This window comes from Polypterus senegalus, chromosome 12 (genome assembly GCF_016835505.1).
Source record: "Polypterus senegalus isolate Bchr_013 chromosome 12, ASM1683550v1, whole genome shotgun sequence".
NCBI lineage: Eukaryota > Metazoa > Chordata > Cladistia > Polypteriformes > Polypteridae > Polypterus > Polypterus senegalus.
Window position 1 is genome coordinate 102771799 of NC_053165.1, and position 21827 is coordinate 102793625.

The window sequence follows — 21827 nt, forward strand, 5'->3', positions numbered from 1 at the left end:
ACTTACATATACATAAATATATACAGTATACATATATATACAGTCGATTCTGGTTAATTGGACCACCGGTTAATTGGACCAGCCACTTATTCGGACCGAATCCTAAAGAACCGAAACAGATCATATTACATAAGCCTAATATTGTTCGCTTATTTGGACCAAAATTTCGTTTAATCAGACCAAAGAACGTGACAGAGAATAAGAAAAAGAAGTCGCCCGTGGAAAGCGGATGTAAAGCAGGTCAGCGACATCGGGAGGATCCCTGGGCTCCCCAGGAGAATTTATGCTTTTATCAAAGGTCAGGAAGTCAGAAAATTTGTACCAAGTGCAAACCAGTGGAGGTGAACATGCCTGCCGTTTCTTTCCTAAAACGGTCCGCCCAGTAGCCAGCGACATGAAGTCGAGCGTAAACAAGCGCAGTGCGTAAACAGAATGCATCAGATCACACTAGACAAGTTCTTCAAACGTTGACTGGAATTTGGTAATGTAACCTTTTTTATTGTGCTTCGCACGCTGAGTGTCGTGTAGATCGTTTCGAAGAATTTGTAGATTTCTTTATCAATAAACAAAGTTGTAAGCAACCGTACATGTACATATATGTAGTTCTTGTTTGTACGTTCGCCATACTCGTGTGCAGCACAATAAAAGTCATAATGACATTTTAATATGTTACTTATAGCACGTCCCATCTTGGTTGCACATGTATAGGGCATGTTTGTGTAATTGGACCAGCCGGTTATTAGGACCAAAATGATTGCGTCCCAATGTGGTCCGATTAACAGGAATCGACTGTATATACATAAGACTTTATGACCAACAACCTCCAAACCCCACCTCGTTAATCCAAATCCACATACCCTACCTTCCTTATTTGATATATATTGCCTTGGATTTGTGTAAATATGTAAACCGTATCACAGTCTTTCGCTTCCATATATATAGTGATGGACGCCCCAAGAATGAAAGGACGGAGGAAGGTAGCTACTTTTGGACACTGTCTCTCCCAAGACGCTAAATGACAGCTCCCCTGGAGTATAGCGGTACTCTGGATTCCGACAGAGCATCCTGGGACTTCTACTTTGTTATCCCAACCTTGTTGGGTGCTATGGGTGCCGCCAGGAGGTGCAATGAAAGGACCGGGGGAATCGTGCTTCCCTTATAGCCCGGAAGTACTGTCGAGCCATGAGGACGGAAATGCAGAAGTATTCCAGGGCTGAAGAAGTCCTCCAGTTGACCCGGAAGTGCTGGCAAGTCACGTGGAAGGACAAGGACTATTTAAAGGACTGTTAGAAACCCAGCAGGTGAGCCAGAGTTGGGAGGAGGTGGACAGCCCTTGCTGGGAGGTGTGGAGGACAGAATTGAGAATATTGTATTGCTGAGTTAAGTGTTTATTAATTGCCTGTTAATTGCGGCTGGGGTGCTTTGGAGGCACTGCTTACAAAGAAGATGAATTAAAAATACTTCTGAGTGCTTTTAACCTGTGTCTGCGTCTGTCTTTTGGGTTTAACAGGACAACAGTGACCACTAGCATCCTCACAATATATATATATATTTATATTATACTTGACAAACAATGCAAAAATGCCATTGAAATGCCCTATGAAAAAACAGTGATACCAACTGACATCCAGTCAAAAACGTTTAGGCACAAGTGAGAATGAAATCCAATCAAAGGTTTAATAGCTATGACTATGGAGGTGGGAAATACAAATTGCAAAAAAAAAAAAAAAGAAACAAATATTTAATTAATTTCATTTTAGATCAGTACACCTATAATAGCAAACAAAGTGCAAAAAATCGCTAGTCTTAATTTCTGTTGGGGTTCAATAAAAAATACGAAACAATTAAAAAACCACAACCTCTACTTCTTATTACTATGACTTTGCCTTGAAACTGTGGTACATTCTGTAAATCCTAGATTGAGTTCCTTGGACATTTAATACCTCACAAAAAGTTTAATGTTTATGAGATGAGATTTTCTTGCTATTGGCATCATCGCTTGGCACCAAGTAATATTAAAATGATCAGATCTAGAATTTTAAAGAACTTTCCATAAATTGAAAAGGTAGTTTTATGGATTTTACATTTTATTAAGCTTTTGTTATTTTGTCTTTAGAAAGATAATGTAGAATAATGTTATCAAACCTACATAATCCCATTCAGGGTTTGCTGGCGCATATCAAGTCAGCATTGGGATGAAGGCCCTCAGCAAGGCACCTTTCCATTTCTGCATGCAGCCAAGCTCACAGTTACACAGGGCTAATTTGGAGTTGCCAATGAATATATATCACACATATATTTGGGAAAGGTGGCACGGTGGCGCAGTGGTAGCGCTGCTGCCTTGCCATTAGGAGACCTGGGTTGGCTCCCCGAGTCCTCCCTGTGTAGAGTTTGCATGTTCTCCCCGTGTCTGCGTGGGTTTCCTCCCACAGTCCAAAGACATGCAGGTTAGGTGGATTGGCGATCCTGTTTGTCCTTGGTGTGTGGGTGTGTGCGTGTGCCCTGTAGTGGGCTGGCGCCCTGCCTGGGATTTGTTCCTGCCTTGCGCCCTGTGTTGGCTGGGATTTAACCTGTGTTTGGATAATGGATGGGTGGATATATTTGGGAATGTGGAAGAAAATCTGGAGTAATCAAATGCAGACACAGGGAGAGCATTCAAACTCTACATAAATAACAATTGGAGAGTTCAAACCCAGGAAGCAACGTCCATGATGCAGCAGAGCTATACTCTACACCACTGTGCTACTCTCAATTTGAAAGCCACTACATTAAATAAAGCATTATTTGTTTTTTAAATATTTTATTCTTTAGACTATGGATTAATTAATGGATGTTTTGGAACCTTTTCAATGGAAACACCAATACATTATGCCTGATGTTGCTTTCTGGTATAATTCATGAAAATACTGTACATTTTGAGCATTAACAAGATCTGTCCTTTTAAAGCTCCATTTGGCCAAGCTTATTATTCATCAGGGCGGCACGGTGGTGCAGTGGTAGCGCTGCTGCCACGCAGTTAGGAGACCTGGGTTCACTTCCCGGGTCCTCCCTGTGTGGAGTTTGCATGTTCTCCCCGTGTCTGCGTGGGTTTCCTCCCACAATCCAAAGACATGCAGGTTAGGTGGATTGGCGATTCTGAATTGGCCCTAGTGTGTGCTTGGTGTGTGCCCTGTGGTGGGTTGGCACCCTGCCCAGGATTGGTTCCTGCCTTGTGCCCTGTGTTGGCTGGGATTGGCTCCGGCAGACCCCCGTAACCCTATTCGGATTCAGCGGGTTAGAAAATGGATGGATATTATTCATCAGTTCAACCCGACATTGAAAAAACAGCACAAAAATGAAATTGTTTTAAATTCACCCCCACTAAAGCTGATACTCTTAATTGGGAAACATTCTTAATTCTGCTAATTAAGATTAATTTGATTAAATGACAGATTGTTTAAATCGAAGTTGAAGTGCAGTGATATTAAAGAACTGCTTCACTGAAGTGAATTAATAATGAAAAATTAATTCCTCAAAAAAGCATAAATAATAACTTTACATAGCATGATGTTTCAGCCTGTATCTGATGAAGACTTCTTTAGAATCCTTCAGAATTACAATGTCTTTCTTGCCATGCCACACATTGATGCCAGATTCAGTATGATATAGAAATGTATAACATTAGGAATAGGGACTGGAAAGAACAGAGCCTTCAGTTTGGAAGCAAGGACTTCAACAGCAAACTAAAAATACTGAAAGGATTCTGGCATAAAATAACTAAAAGCAGACAACCTGCAATATCAACCCAAGTAGAAGTTACAAGTAACGTTTGACTTCAAATACTCATCTGTTCCCTGCCTTAAAAAAATGCCACTGAAAGGCCTTAACATGGGCAATGAAGGGAAAAAACAGGCTCTCTGACTCACATAAACTGCCAAATCCGTATGAATTAACAACAGACCACTCATGAGATTTTAATTTTGTTTTAAGCAAACATAGGCTTCCGTTGTTGCTTTGGAGGAATTTAAGCATGAATGATTTTTTTTAGCTTAATTTTTCCTGGCTTCTTGTAAAACTTCATGTGAGAATATCCACATTATGTGCAATAGTGAATCCTTCTTTTGTCTGCTTGGGTGCAGATCTAAGTTATGGAGGTGAAGATATATAATAAACATTGAGAAAACATTAACTGGTAGATTGGACTCAATTCAAATTAAACTAAAGGCTCTACACAATACTGAAGTATAGTACACAGTTGATTTTTAAATGTTGAAATAATACTGCCATTTTTGCTTTGTGTGTGTGTTTCTGATCTAGATGCCTATAATATCAGTAAATTATAGTAATTGTGCGTATGCAAACCAATATTGGATTAAGCAAGTCAAAAAAAGCATACATGTAGTGCAGTTTCCTTCTGGGTTAGGTCTTCTAAAAAAACCAAAACCAAAACCTCGAGATAAAAATCATTTGTTTATGATTGTACAGGGAAACATTAATTGAAGCAAGAATAGTGAAAGAAAGAAAGCAAGTCTTTAGTGTCATTCACCTTGAACAACTGTTTCTATTAAACACAGAAATTGCTGATGTGATTTAATATTTGTCTTTCCTGAGCTACTGTACAGAAAATTGTATTTCCATTTGCAAATATGAAAAAAATCACAGTAGCATAAATATTAGAAGTTCATGTGTATTTTTACACTACATAATACCATTTGCAGATTTTGTTAATTGATCAATTTCAATATATTTTATAAGGTGTCTTGAATGATGAGTTCACTGGTATCACACAAAATGCAAAACAGTGTCGATATAATATTACTGTAAGAAATAATGAAAAACATAGTTGCATTCAATTATCCATCCATTTTCTAACCCGCTGAATCCGAATACAGGGTCACGGGGGTCTTCTGGAGCCAATCCCAGCCAACACAGGGCACAAGGCAGGAACCAATCCTGGGCAGGGCACACACACACACCCAGCACACACTAGGGACAATTTAGAATCGCCAATCCACCTAACCTGCATGTCTTTGGATTGTGGGAGGAAACCGGAGCGCCCGGAAGAAACCCACGCAGACAACATGCAAACTCCACACAGGGAGGACCCGGGAAGCGAACCCGGGTCTCCTAACTGCGAGGCAGCAGCGCTACCCACTGCACCACCGTGCAGCCCGCATTCAATTATATTACACTGAATTGAGCTTTTTGTTAATTTCTGAAGCACTTTCATTCACTCACAGTAATTTATTTTATGTTAAGTTTAGCTAAGCTTAGTTTTGGAAACTATTGCCTTAAACAACAAATAGTAGTTTCTACAGAAAATAAAATGCTTACATGTGGGCATTTGTTACAAAGTTATTTTTTAAAGCATAACCAAAACATTTCTAAATGCATAATGACCAAAATATTGCTCAAAATAATAAGAAAAATCTCTTCCAAATGTTGTTACATTTTAATTCGAATCAATTAAGGAAAATGTATTTAATGTAATCAATGTAAGTATTAAAACAGAGTGATGCAAGTATCTCTTTCAAGTGGTGGAGTAACACAATCCTCCACACTCCACAGCGAGAGTAGGCTGTCCTGCTGCAGTGTTACCAGCATCAACGCACAGCAGACAATTTCTGTTATGTGGTTCAACAGCCTTCTTCACTTACGTTAGCTAACATGGCTCTCCCTCTTTCAATCTGTCCAAAAAGAGTCCCATATCAAAACAAATGACAATCCACCAAACATTAACAAGCTCTAAGGAGAATCCTCCATGCTGTGCATCACTTGTTCATGGAAACGTAATTCCCTCCCACGTTACTACTGACCCTCTTGGAATCATGATTATTGGAGAATCTTTAGCAACAACAATAGAAGACATCAGAATGAAATAATTGATCTCATTAATTGTTTTTTTGTTTCTGCCTGTTATTGAGCACCAGTTAACTGTGTTTTCAGGGTGCATCACAGTAGCACAGAAGGCTACTAAATTAATCTCAATAAGACCTACTAACTTGTCTTGGACTATAGAAGTACAAAAGGCAACAGAAAATATCCACCGTATGCTAGCAGTAAACAGATTCTTAAATCAGCGTTTCTCCACCTTTAAGTATTTGCGATCTGAGTTTTCATAACAGTTTTAATCGCGCCTCCCTAACGTTTTTTTGAAACCCTAGTAAAATGTATTCCTATATTTTTTGCTGCAAATACACCGCTACAAGTTTTATTATACCTACTTAACTTTTATCGACATTTATCTAACTCTATATATATTTTTCTAGTATCAGAATGTAGTTTAAGTTTCATTTGTTTGGGGTTAATAGATGTATTTTTTATATTTTCGATTCTTGTTTTCTTTTTTTCACATCTTCGTGCCCCACAGGTTGAGAACTGCCGTCTTAAGTTGTTTACTTTTTTCTCATAATCTTATTCACAGTCTTATTTTATGTCTTTTTAATTTAATTTTGAGTCATTAAAGTATATTAATGTTACTTTTGTTCATATTCTACTTTGTTTCTACTATGTTCCATATGTTTTGTGGGTGGCGCCCAAAGAGGCAAAGCTACCTGCCAATCACCACCAAGAACATCCCTCTGCCCCTTGGCAGTTTATTTTGTATGTGCCAGGGAGTTGGTGTTACTTGTGTTTTCGCTGCCCTTCTGCTATTTAGATTCACTGGATTGTGACCATTTTACTCTGTGTTTTGACTTTGCATTTGGAATTTGTATTGTGACTTGTTCACTTTGAATTGCAATTTCTGGCAACTCCATTACACATAATGTATTTGTGATAATATTTTATAAAGATTCTACATGGCCCTTTTTGTATCTAGCTGGGGGTTTTGAGGGGATTTCCCTCTATAGTGGGCATTTCTGGAAGTGCTTTTGGGACTTTCATGCTTTGGGACACCAAGTTATAACACTTTCCTGACTCTCTACTTTTTCCTTGGCCTCTCCATTTGTAGATATTTTAACCAACTGCTTTATTCCTTAACTACTTTACACCTCTGAGGTGATACTGTTGAGATCTGTTTGAATTATATTGTTCTTAAGCTTTCCGTCAACGTGCATAATTCTTTTTTCTGATTAAATGCATTTTCAGCCATTATTAAAACTATTTTATGGTATAGTAGCTAAAATACCCAGTGTTGCCGGGCAGGAAAATAAAGTGTTTTTTTTTTAATTGTTTGTGAAAAATATAATAAAAAACAACACACGTCTTTAAAAATATAATAAATTAACAAACAATGAAGACTCACTAATGTGGTTGTGTTGCAGTCATTCATGTATGTTATCCTCCGGTTGACGTGCGGAACTGATCAACTCTATGAATTTCAAAAGCAGCAGGGGTGCTGTGGTGTTCAAACATTAAGAATGATGGCAGTCACCTCCAGTTCGCCCTCTGGTGGTCGTTCTGAATGTCAACTGGATGATAACATGCATAGAAGACCGCAAGATCACCCCCACCCTCCCCAGAAGGGGGTGGGTAACAGTTGATTTCACCCTACAGTATTTTTAGTCGACCAATGTGTACCAGGCATCATGAGAATTGCTCCAGCCGCTCAGAAGTGATGTTGGAACATACATATGTACACACATTGCCTTTTACAAACAGTAAATGGATTGTGCATGTAGAATTGCCTTGTTTATCAGTCTTTGTAGTCCTTCCTCTGTGAGTCCATTTTAGAGTAGATGTTAATCAAATGCATGGTTGCCAGTATCAACAGGTACCATACAGTCCAATCACAATAAAAATCGACAGTAATCCTACTAAATCTGACCCAATATTGATTAGTCCATTTCAAGTAAGAAAACTGCCACCCCAATACACTCCACCACTCCCAAAATGCAAAAATCCCTAAACGTCACTCCTATAATTGGCGAATGTGTAATTAGCATAAACATAAGTGGGTGGGGCTATATAGTCAACATTCTAGTGTAATTTTCCCAAATGCCTGAAATCTGCCAGAGGAAACAGCCTACAGAGCAAAGCCTTTAAATTGATTTCTTTAAATAAATATATTGAATAATAGGAACAAAAATATCAAAAGAGTTCATTTAGTTTTATCTATTGCATTTTTTTTTCTTTCAGGTGGAACAACATAACAAAGTTAGAGAAAGTTTGTGACAGCATGTACCTAAAATAGAAAAAAAAGTTAAATGTTATTTCCATGCTGAAGAAAAATGAAGCTAAGAGGCAACACATTTCAGTTATATTGCCTTCATCAGGTGTGTCACTGAAACGTGGTGTCTATTACCTTCTTTCTTTCATCTTTAGTGTTAAAATAACTTAACTTTCTGTTCTTAAGAGAAATGTATGACACCACTAAACCCAACACAATTATGATATATCATGGTGAAATACAACGCATTTTGTTAATGTGGGAACCAACCTTTTAAAAAATATGAGGCCATATTCATATTTTATTATAATGTAAATGTAAATGTGGTATTTAAACAACAAAGGATTACTTATCAACTATGCTACAGCCTTTAAACTTCAGATTTAATTTAACAACCATTGTTTTAGATTAGGATTATCTTCACTAATACATTTTAAAATATTTTTAGATTTCCGTTACGTTTACAAGTTTTGAATTGCCACAAAACTGTTCTGTACAGGAGTTATCCTATTTTGGACGACCATTTGTGATTTTGTTTTCAGGCATACTGTTTTGTCAGTAGTGTTAACTAATACCTAATACAATGCCCAATTTTATCAATAATTGGGAAGCAGTACTGTAGTTGTGACTACAAACTGTAACAAGCTGCGAAATTAACAGGTTTCAAACTTTAAATGAAGGTGGTTGTGGAACTTTCACTGTCATGGGTTGGAAAGAAAGCCAGCCAGGCTAGAGCGCAGTGAAAATTCAGACATGTTTTTTGTCTTTACAAAATATGCTCCAGTTTTAAGAATAATAGCTGAAAGGTTAATGAAATCACCCGGTTTGGCAACTATGATCCACGCCACACTCATGAGTTAATCTGCGCTTTGAGTCCAAACAAACCTGGCTAATTTAGACCACTCAGTCATCTTTTTAGGTCAGAGAGAAAACCAATGTGCTGGGAGAAAAGCCATGTAGATACTTCACCTATGTGCAAACTTCAAAATATCAGAACCTTGGCTAGGAATGAAATTTTGTTTCCTAGTCTTAAAAAGTCACTTTTGTATATCACTGTGCTGACTTTCACAGAAATCCAAACTATCAAAATGCATATATGTAACGAAAAATGAGATTAGTGCATATACAGTATTAATAATAAATAAATAAATAGGGGCCCCAGGGAGCTCATATACTGAACTACTAAAGTATTTAACTTTGCAAGTCACACATGCCTTATTAAAAATCTATTAAGTGGTCTTAGTCTTATTGAAGTAAAACCAAATGGCATATACACTCAGTGGAAAGATTATTATGTTATTTATGACAGTGCAATAAAAAAAGTACTTGAAATATGTTCTCTACACAATGGTCTCATCACTATCAACACAGTAAAAGTCTTGATTTCTTAAAAGAGTTAAAATTTTCAGAAAGCCTTTGTTTGATAATCTGCATTTAACTATATTCCATATCATTATTAATTATCTGACATCTTTATCCAAGGTGACTTACAACCTCTAAGAGGTACAATTAAGTTACATTTCTTTAGTTTTTACAACTGAGGCACAAGCAGCTAAAGTGACTTCTTCATGGCCTTGTGCTGTAAGTAACTGGATGTACACCCTGTCTCACAACCTCAGCGTTTTATGTCCAAAGCTTTCTCCATTAAATCACATTGGCTGCCCTGTCTTAATGCAACAGAGAGGAGGCAAGTAGTATTTCTGCTGGACTTCGTCCCTGAAAGGCTATCCACTGTATGGATGTTTCACATTCTCTCTTTGTGTTTTCAAGTTTTTATCATGTTGTGTAAAGACACACTGATAGGTTCATTCATTCAAGTGTGATTTAAGCCTTACTCTTGCTGTTGCAAACATTTATTACCAAATGAAATTTAATACACATATTAATCTTCTTCAGACTTTGGGACCATTTGTATGGGTCATTTATGGGTGCACATTGTAGAGCACACTGCACTTCAGTGACATTCTACTCATCTCTGATACAGAAACAAGCTAGATAGATAGATAGATAGATAGATAGATAGATAGATAGATAGATAGATAGATAGATAGATAGATAGATAGATAGATAGATAGATAGATAGATAGATAGATAGATAGATAGATAGATACTTTATCAATCCCAAGGGGAAATTCACATAATCCAGCAGCAGTATACTGATACAAAAAACAATATTAAATGAAATAGTAATAAAAATGCATGTAAAAGCAGACAATAACTTTAAATAATGTTAGCATTTACTCCCCCGGGTGGAATTGAAGAGTCGCATAGTGTGGGTGAGGAACGATCTCCTCAGTCTGTCAGTGGAGCAGGATGGTGACAAAAGTCTGTCACTGAAGCTACTCCTCTGTCTGGAGATGACACTGTTCAGTGGATTCAGTGGATTCTTCATGATTGACAGAAGTTTTCTTAATGCCCGTCGCTCTGCCACAGATGTTAAACTGTCCAACTTTACTCCTACAATAGAGCCTGCCTTCTTAACAAGTTTGTCCAGGCGTGAGGTGTCTTTCATCTTTATGCTGCCTCCCCAGCACACCACCAAGTAGAAGAAAGCACTCATCACAACTGTCTGGTAGAACATCTGCAGCATTTTATTGCAGATGTTGAAGGACGCCAACCTTCTAAGAAAGTATAGTCGGCTCTGACCTTTCTTACACAGAGCATCAGTATTGGCAGTCCAGTCCAATTTGTCATCCAGCTGCACTCCCAGGTATTTAAAGGTCTGTAGGTATTTATAGGTCTGATCCAGCTAGTCTTACTCTATACTTTAAGTGACATAATTACTTTTTACTTCTGTTTAACTTTTGCACCATACAAAGGTTGTGACACCAGTCTACAGGAAACTTAAAATGCTTACATGTTTTAAGCAAACTCTTTGGAAGTTTGTACCAATAGGCAGGGATACAATTTTTAGTACATATCAGCAAGAGTGAAAAAGGAAGGTCTACAGGACGGTAGTGAGACCAGCTGTGTTATATGGGTTGGAGACGGTGGCACTGACCAGAAAGCAGGAGACAGAGCTGGAGGTGGCAGAGTTAAAGGTGCTAAGTATTTGTATTGGGTGTGACGAGGATGGACAAGATTAGAAATGAGTACATTAGAGGATCAGCTCAAGTTGGATGGTTGGGAGACAAAGTCAGAGAGACGAGATTGCATTGGTTTGGACATGTGCAGAGGAGAGATGCTGGGTATATTGGGAGAAGGATGTTAAGGATAGAGCTGCCAGGGAAGAGGAAAAGAGGAAGGCCTAAGAGAAGGTTTATGGATGTGGTGAGAGAGGACATGCAGGTGATGGGTGTGACAGAGAAAGATGCAGAAGACAGGATGATATGGATGAAGATGATCCGCTGTGGCAACCCTTAATGGGAGCAGCCGAAAGAAGAAGAAGATAAGGTATGTGAAACAGAAGAGATGTGAATGGTGTAATGAAAAATAATTTAGTGGAAATTTTATATGGTGGTTAGCAGTGCTCCAAGAGACTGGGTTTGAATCCTGGTTACAGTCAGCATCAAATTTTTATTGTTTTCCAGTGCATTAGATTTCCTTCCACATTCCAAAGACATGAGCGTTAAGTAAACTGGGTTATTCTAGACTGGTTATCATGAGTGTGTGTGTGTGTGTGTGTGCGTGTGTGGGCGTGTGTGTGTGTGTGTGCGTGTGAGAGTGTTCCTTTTATTGAACTGACACCTGATACAGCAACGGCTCCTTTTGTGTGCCCAATGTGGTAAAGACTGGCTCTGACTTTACAGTAATATAAACTTTAAGCATACTGTATATAATAATAAACATCAATAAACAAAGAACATAAGAAATTTGACAAATAAAGAGGGATCATTCAGTCCATCAAGATCTATCATTTAGCTAATATCTAAGCAGTACCAATATCTCATCCAGGTACTTCTTAAAGGTTCTTAAGGATTCTGCTTGATTGTGTGCCTGTGTCTCGGTAGTTTGTTCCAGATTCTCACAACTCCCAAAATCAGGCTTCAGTCCTAAATGTATTTGAAACTAATTTCTAGTATGTGATTCTCAAATGCCTTTGAGGGTTTGAGAGCCCTGGATTAATTCCCCGTGCAGTCTTCTCTGCTCAAGACTATAAGAGGTTTCATTCTCTGAGTCTGTCAGATTTCTACATGTCCTTAAGTCCTGGGATGCACCTGGTTGCTCTCTGCAGAGATTCAAGGTCTATGTCTTTCAATCAGCATGATGACTAGAACTACACACAATACGCTAGATACATTCTCACTAGTGCATTGTATAGTCTCAGCATAATGTCCCTCCATTTGTATTCAACAGTTTTTACGATATAACCTAACATTTTATTTGCCTTGTTAATTGCTTCTGCACTTTACACTTTTTCACTAAACTGCATTTTCCAAGCTGCTTCTGATATTTGTCCAGGTCTTTTTAAGTTCTTTTTGTTGCCTTCCCAGTGCCTGTCATTCCGCCAATTTTAGTGTCACCTGCAAATGTTCCCAGTTTATTAACTATACGAGAGTCAAGTCATTAATCCATCCATCCATTTTCCAACCCGCTGAATCCGAACACAGGGTCATGGGGGTCTGCTGAAGCCATTTCCAGCCAACACAGGGCACAAGGCAGGAACCAATCCTGGACAGGGTGCCAACCAACCGCAGAAGTCATTAATATAAATCAGAAAATGAACTGATCCAAGGATAGACACACTGGGGGACGCCACTGACTTTTTAAAAACAAAAAGTATTCATACTATGTTATAAATGTAGAGCACACTAAACTAAGATCATAAATAATGAAAACTTACTAATAAAGTTTATATGAAAAGTGCATTATTAACCACCAATTACAGCTTTTCCATTACTGCAGCAAAACCTTTGTTATTTTAATTACTTGTTTTCATTCGCATAAAAAGAAAGCAACATACTTGTTAAACAAGTACACCTTTTTGATGAATGTAAATTTTAAAAGTATAGATACATTTAGAAGTCTTTTACAAATCTTGTGGTTTCTATGTCTAAATTGTCTTCCAAGCATATAAAATTACACTAAGAAATTCTGCAAATTTAGTGAAATAAAATATTTTTTAAAAACTCATGCAAGCCTTGCTGATGATGCAGCATGTATATGTACAATATGTACTGTATTTGCAAGAGCTTCCAAAAATGAATATCTGTATTTCAGTAATCACATTATGCTTTTATTGTACATTTCTATTTTGTCACGTTTATAAAGGTATGACTAGTAATACTCCATAATGTATGTTAACCAGCATGAAACAATATTATACAGCAAAAGGCAGAGCAGTTTTTTTTCTTTGGAAGGTGAGCTCCTATAATTTGTGTAATGACATCCTTTATATTGTGATGGACGGCCGGTAGCTCAACCCAGCCAGCATGCCCAACAAGTAGACGCTAGATGGAGACTTCCCTGCAGCATAGCGGTGCCCCGGATCCCCGCAGGGCACCATCGGATATGGAGTTCAGCTTCCCAGCCCTGCTGGGTACCGTGGGTGCTGCCAGGAGACACTGCAGAGAGACAGGGGGATTTTTGCTTCCCATATAACCCGGAAGTACTCCTAAGTCACGGGGACGGAAGCCCCGAACAACTTCCGGGCTGAAGAAAGCTCAAGCCCTCTATTTGACCCGGAAGTGCTGGCAAGGACTATATAAAGGACTGTTGGGAACCCAGCAAGCGAGCCTGAATTGGGAAGTTGTTCATGGAGCTTGCTGGGAGGTGTGCAGGAGAGAATTGTGTATTATTATTGTAGTTTACTATTATCACTTGCCTGTATATGGTGGTTGGGTTGCTTAGAGGCACTATTACAGAAAATGAACAAATTAAATTACCTTTTTGTGCTTTTACCCAGTGTCCTAGACGTTTGTCTATCAGGTATGAGGCGCGACAGCACCCTCTAGTGTAACAATATGTTACATAATTCAATGATAGCCGGTGTGATTTCTATACAGTGGTGTGCTGAATGAGTAACGTCACTTCATGAGAGGTCCACAGCAAGCTGATCAAGAGACACGTTTATTAGATGTACTTTTGATTTGCTGAAAGTAGTAATAAAGAAGACGATGAAATAAAAAACAACAATAAGGTACTTTTTATCGTTGGACTATACAGCTGCCGGTCATAAAATTAGAATATCATGACAAAGTTGATTTATTTCAGTAATTCCATTCAAAAAGTGAAACTTGTATATTAGATTCATTCAGTACACACAGACTGATGTATTTAAAATGTTTATTTCTTTTAATTTTCATGATTATAACTGACAACTAATGAAACTCCCAAATTCAGTATCTCAGAAAATTAGAATATCAATTAAGACCAATGCAAAAAAAGGATTTATAGAAATGTTGGCCAACTGAAAGGTATGAACATGAAAAGTATGAGCATGTACAGCACTCAATATTTAGTTGGGGCTCCTTTGGCCTGGATTACTGCAGCAATGCGGTCTGGCATGGAGTCGATCAGTCTGTGGCACTGCTCAGGTGTTATGAGAGCCCATGTTGCTCTGATAGTGGCCTTCAGCTCTTCTGAATTGTTGGGTCTGGCGTATTGCATCTTCCTCTTCACAATACCCCTTAGATTTTCTATGGTGTTAAGGTCAGGCAAGTTTGCTGGCCAATCAAGAACAGGGATACCATGGTCCTTAAACCAGGTACTGGTAGCTTTGGCACTGTTTGCAGGTGCCAGGTCCTGTTGGAAAATGAAATCTGCATCTCCATAAAGTTCGTCAGCAGCAGGAAGCATGAAGTGCTCTAAAACTTCCTGGTAGACGGCTGCATTGACCTTGGACCTCAGAAAACACAATGAACAAACACCAGCAGATGACATGGCACCCCAAACCATCACTGACTGTGGAAACTTTACACTGGACCTCAAGCAACGTGGATTCTGTGCCTCTCCTCTCTTCCTCCAGACTCTGGGACCTTGATTTCCAGAAGGAAATGCAAAATTTACTTTCATCAGAGAACATAACTTTGGACTACTCAGCAGCAGTCCAGTCCTGTTTGTCTTTAGCTCAGGCGAGACACTTCTGATGCTGTCTCTTGTTCAAGAGTGGCTTGACACAAGGAATGCGACAGCTGAAACCCATGTCTTGCATACGTCTGTGCGTGGTGGTTCTTGAAGCACTGACTCCAGCTGCAGTCCACTCTTTGTAAAACTCTCCCACAGTTTTGAATGGGTTTTGTTTCACAATCCTCTCCATGGTGCGGTTATCCCTATTCCTTGTACACTTTTTTCTACCACATCTTGTCCTTCCCTTCACCTCTCTATTATTGTGCTTGGACACAGAGCTCTGTGGACAGCCAGCCTCTTTAGCAATGACCTTTTGTGTCTTGCCCTCCTTGTGCAAGGTGTCAATGGTCGTCTTTTGGACAACTGTCAAGTCAGCAGTCTTCCCCATGATTGTGTAGCCTACAGAACTCGACTGAGAGACCATTTAAAGGCTTTTGAGTTAATTAGCTGATTAGAGTGTGGCGCCAGGCGTCTTCAATATTGAACCTTTTCACAATATTCTAATTTACCGAGATACTGAATTTGGGACTTTCATTAGTTGTCAGTTATAATCATCAAAATTAAAAGAAATAAACATTTGAAATACATCAGTCTCTGTGTAATGAATGAATCTAATATACAAGTTTCACTTTTTGAATGGAATTACTGAAATAAATCAACTTTGTCATGATATTCTAATTTTATGACCAGCACCTGTATATAGTAGAAGTATGTCATTGTAGAAGCATTACTTCATACCTAAAGCAATATGCTTTTAAATTGTGAGTGCTTTCTTTTTCTTGAGTCATGTCAGAAGTATAATTTCACTTTGTGAAGTATTCTGTGTGAGGTGTCGTTGTTGTAAAATCTTTGTGCTTCTATAAAGCCTAAATTAAGGACACTGCAGCAGAAACGTAAGTAAAGTCGGCACACCTACTGTCTATAGTTGAGCTTGGAGTTTTGGTTGGCAGAATGAAGCAAGGTGAGAATTGTGAGAACAAGAACGCTGTAGGTGATACTGGGGCTTGGTACTTGGCTGGATAAGTAGGTAGCCATTGAAGATTTAAATAGGAGTGTAAGACCTATTTCAGTAGGCCTTGAGAGGCAGCAATTGACTGTCCATTTTGTTTAATTATTTTGTGATCACTCCTTTTGTCCATTTATTCTTCACTTTTTATTGTATCCTTCTAGTTTTCTTTTTGGATTTAGGGATTATTCATATTCCACAGTCTACACAATACCCTCTAACGCAAACGTTTATGAAGTTTCTTCAACGTTTATAAATTCATATTGTAATTTAATTAAATACGTGCCACAGAAAATCTCACTTGATTTAACTAATACTCAGCCCAAAATGTTTGAGCCATTTTACCATAATACCTACAGAATATCGTAGTGTAAACAATATACACATTCTTATATGAAATAGTCAGTCTCTTTACAGTATATTTAAAAACTGAAGGCTGGTCATAGAAAAATGTATTAAAAACTTTTTAAACAAACTTTAGCTTTTGCACATTTGCAGTACTTTTACCAAGACAGAAGTAAATCATCAAGAGTTAGCGTATGTGCATAATTCTGTACATAATAACGCCTGAGCATCACCACTAAAAATCACCTTCATCTGTTAAAGTCAAATCATAATGTGTACCAGTCAAAAGCATTTTTGTTGCTTTAGGAAGTTTTGAATTAATTTCAAATAGCCTACCATATTTACTAAACTAGACAAGATTTTAGTGTTTCAATGTGCAGCCATTTTTAAAAATGTTATTTGATATTTTGATGAATGTCCAATAGTGATAAAACTAGATAAAACAGGAAAAATGCTATGCTCATATTCTAAAAATCCATCCATCCAGTTTCAGACCCATATTTTTAGGTGGGTTGTACGGGCCACAGCCTACCCCAGCTGCAGTCTATAAACAGATTTAATTAGTTAGTTATACATGTGTAATAGTTTAAAAGTTATTATAAAATATATATTTGAATTGCTTGATATACAATTCAGAAAATGCATACTTTTATTACACTGTCATATTCTGCACTACTTTTATAGAGCAAACATCAAAATAAAATGATAAAAATGCCACAAAGCACACACATAAAACAACAGCATAGGCCGTTAACGGTAATATTTTCAAATATGTAGGCAGTTTTAAGTGAAAAGGCTAAAAGAAGAATTTCATTTTGCTGGAGAAATGGAATCAACAAACACTTTGAGGCTGCCATCAAGAATGAATTTTATTGTATGGAATTTATTCATATACTATTTAAAATGAAATTCTAAATGAAGCTAATATGCCATTCTGTCTATCCATATTTTAACTTTAACATGATATGATCACTTCCACTCCTGCATTCTGTTCTGCAGTCACCTTACAATGTAATAGGGACCAATGGGGACCAATCGACACAATGCAGGAACATCTTTGCAGGAAACAACTATTTATTACAAGGCACACTAAGATGCAGGCATATCATTTAAAAATATCTTTTAACTTGATACCTAATTTCTAGACTTGAGAAAGAAAGTCACTCAGACACACGCAGAACATGTACTGTACATTCCACACAGGAGACACTGCAGCCCAGAATCAAATCGGTGTCAAGTAGGTCAGTCTGGGGTGACAATGCTACTTGCTGCAACACCATTCAAGAGAACTACAACTTCTTAAATAGATATTCATTTTATAAAAGTAAATATATTATGTTTTCATACCACATGAAAATATATGAGTATCTTTCACTGGTTACTTCTGTATTTTGAAAATGCTTTTATGGAAACCAGAGGAGCTGAATATAAATGCTCATCAGTAATTCTATTCATTACTTTATTTTAAAAATGTAACTGTGTGAACCATAGAATATATAAAACAATGTATATTCCACTCTATTTTTCTAATAGAATAAGGCATAATTTAAAAAAAAAAGTCTTTTTTACATGAATACGAAATCTCAGGTGTCTAAAGTAAAAAGTGACTGTAAATAATTTGAGCAAAAATGTAATGGCAGATGAATATTGAAGGAATTTAGCATGATTGCTGCCTTTCCAACAGGAATTCTAAACAGTTTTTTCCCTTAGGGATGGTGATAAGGAGTATTCAGAACACTTTACATAGTTTATAGTTTCTACATGCTTTAGAAACTATAATCTGATATTTTTAATGTTTTACATGTTAGATAATCTTAGAACAATGTATTCTAATTTTCAATTTAAAAAAATTATAACATCACATATTTTTCTTAGAGCTTTCTTCTGAGTTATGTGGAAAGATGAAGCGACTACATTAAAAATACATTTTTTATTTTTCAAGCCAAAGTTACTTCTTCATGATCATGGCATACGTTAATTTGCCACTTGAATTTATATCCTCAAGTGAAGCATTTTTTTATAAATTAAAAAAAAATTATATCTAGCCTGATCTTGAGCTTAAAAATGGAGGTAAAAGGTACTGGGGTCCTACATGAAAATAAAAACCCGTAAGCCTCAACTTACTGAATATCTCCAATTTTCAAGTATAGAGTGTTCTCGTGTACTGATCCACATCTTGATTTTGCACACATATTGCAAAACGGTTTGTCCATGTCATTTTAGGAAAGGGAAAAAGCCAAAAGCAAACCATTTTTGTGAGATCCTGACTGTGTGCTTCACCTCACTACTCATCTTTCTCCATGGCAACCTTTCAGCCCTACGGGCATGGTTTACTCCAGGGTATACTTTTCACTTCAAAAAATTGTCAATTGATAATACTGACATTTTTTTTAATTTGGATCTTCTGTTGAAAATGTCACACAATCACTCACAGTCTTTACACTTACATAAATAACAAGATGTATACACTGAAAAAAACGGGGATGGATGTAAGGACTAAACATTTCTTATAATTGCCATGTATTACTAATACATTTCCGGTATTCAGTGCTAAAGCAGGTAGTCTTCCACAGTTAGCACACTGACTGATACAGTCAAAATATACAAGGAGAACATACAAATTCTAAGCAGACCCTGTGAGGCAGGAATGACAGCTCTGCACTACCACTCTGTCAATGTTAGAACATTTGTACTAAACTTAATAAACTTCAACATGATTAAAACAACTAAATGTATGTCTATAATGCCTGTTCTTGTCATTTGTTTGCACACTATACGCATATGCTCAACCTATCTCTTACTACCTGTCACTTGACTAACGTGTGCACACGATGATACCAGTAGCAGCACACAATATCTTTAGCAAAATAATACAGGATTTACTGTGAAATAACACAATACATTTTTTGAGTTTTGGGAAAAGGCTTTATTTTAACTCTGTATGGCTGCTAGTATTAAGGGTGCATTCCGGATAAATGTCAAAACTCCCTCAAACAATAGCCAATGCAAGCAGACAAGAAAACATGTAACATAGCCTTACCTTAAGAAAACAGTGTCAGAAGTTAACGTAATAAAAACAATCAGTTGTGTAATGAAAGTAGTTCTTAATTATTTATGAAGTGACATTTCATGTAACAACAGCCTTCTCCTACTCCACAAAGAGAAGTAATTTCAGTGCTCAGAAAGGCAATAACATAGATAACTGCTAACAGTACCCACATATTTACAGTCTTAAGATGTACAAACTAATTTGAAATCACACATTGGAAAACATAACTGATGAAACTGTAAATTTTTCTCAAGTTTTCATTGATTTCACTGAATTGACACATAAATGAACTATAAACTTCAGGACTTGCTTTTTGAACTGTAGTGCAATTTGCATAGAATTAAAGACTTTAAATAATAAGCTAGGTAATATAGTTTTCAATAAACCTAACTTTTAATGTTGAATACTGTAAATGAAATAAAGATCAGCAATGCATGCATTATTAATGCAACACGTTTACAGTTAAAGTATATAATTTATATCCATACATTTCACAAAACATATACAGAAACCAAAATGAACTATTAATATATGTACATTATTTATTTCACATTTTATGAATTTTTACAAATTAAAAAAATGTACCACACCTACCTGTCACCTAAAAACTGCTATTATTTACAGATTATTATCATTTATTTCATAAGATACTTTAAAATGATTGATGCACTGGAAATTCATCTATACACCTCTTGTGGCAGTGTGGTGTGGGTCTTGTGTGTAACCTTGAACTAATAGGTTTAGCACAATGCCCGCACTTCAGGCTGCAAATGTTATATCCATTTATTTAAGAGCAGCTGAACAGGAAAAACAATTACTTTTTAAATGCAACAAGAGCTTATTATTACCAGTAATTCAAAACACAGCTCAGAAAATAATATAAACCTTTTTTTAAAAAAAAAAATATATATATATACATATATATAAAATAAAAAATATACATATATACACAGGATGAGTCAAAATTATGTGAACACTAATGCTACTGCTATGTATATACTTATATACAATTTATGTGGACAATTTATGCACCGCATATGGTACATGTGTTGAACATGATGGCGAACAGGTTGAGACATTCCTGTAAATCATCTTGCACATATAATATATTTTTTGTGAATAAATTGTTTCCACCATTCAAATGTTAACATAATTTGGCTCACCCAGTGTGTATATGTGTGTGTGTGTGTGTGGATTTTGATGAATATAAATTTTACAAATTGTCAGAAAATACAATTGTTTATGTTTATATTATACTCATTACCTAATATTTTATATATAAAATGTTTATATAATTCAAAATCTTAAAACTACTGCATACACTGAAAAATGCTACATATCTGTTGGAAAATTAAAGTTAAATATACAGTATGCTATTATCTTAATAGAAAACTACTTGCATACATTTCACTTTTATTATCTTGGTTACTTATTTATTTACAAAATTATACTTCTGAAATTGTACCAAGGACTAAAAGGTAATTATAAAAATCTAAACTTCATAAAGCTTCCTTTAAATATATTAAAATCCTATATGATTACAGGCATATTTAAATTAAAACTATCTACATTCGTGATAGACAACTCAAGTTATTAAGCCAGCTACTTTATCTAGACAATAAAATACAAAATATTACTTAGTTTTGTATAGAATTAGTAAAGTTGAGGACTAATGAGAATGTGAATTTTAGTTTATCGTGTTATCCATGGTCCAGAAACCTATTCAGAACTTATTTTTCTAAACGGATGGCGATTTCAACTATCCAGTGTTACCTTTAGTGATTCAGTGTAGAATTCCACCAATCTTAGTCCCATAAACACTTTGCAGATCAAAATAAAGTCTTCTTTCTGCACACTAGTATTTCTTGTTCAAAATGATGTTGTTCTTGCTCTTGACTTAAAGGCGTTTTTGTTTTCAGTTGTTGTGGCAATGAAAGCGGGTACGGTAATGCTTGATATTACTTGTTTTCTCCAGTTAAAAGTCAGTCCTGACGGTGAGCAGCGTGCGCACAGCCTTGGCAGCCCGTCTGCGTGTGGAGGGTTGAAAGAATCTTTGCTTAGATTACCGACAAGTTTAGCTGAGAAAGTCACGGGGAGGAGCAGGTTTTTTGGGGTGGGTGGTGTCAACGAGGCATAGGCGGGTAGATGCATCTGACATCAAAATGCGATGAAGTCACTGACTTCTCTGTGCTTACTAACCTTTGTAAGGATGACGCATTACTATTAGAAAGGGTGCCAGCGACGATGTGAAAAATGAGCATAGATGGAGAAAAGAGAATGATGCCTATGAGGCGGCTAGAGTAAGTACCTTCAAGGTGCGATACTTCCTT

General features: G+C 36.8%; 1 protein-coding gene across 3 annotated transcripts in view; it reads right to left on the minus strand.

Moving 5' to 3' along the window:
• Positions 1-21543, minus strand: part of LOC120541444 (aggrecan core protein-like) — a 177842-nt gene extending 156299 nt beyond the window's left edge. For all 3 annotated transcript variants that reach the window (XM_039773072.1, XM_039773071.1, XM_039773070.1), the window contains exon 1: positions 21271-21543. The gene's annotated coding sequence lies outside the window, so the exon portion shown is untranslated. The remainder of the gene's footprint in view (positions 1-21270) is intronic.
• Between the last annotated feature and the right edge of the window lie 284 nt (positions 21544-21827).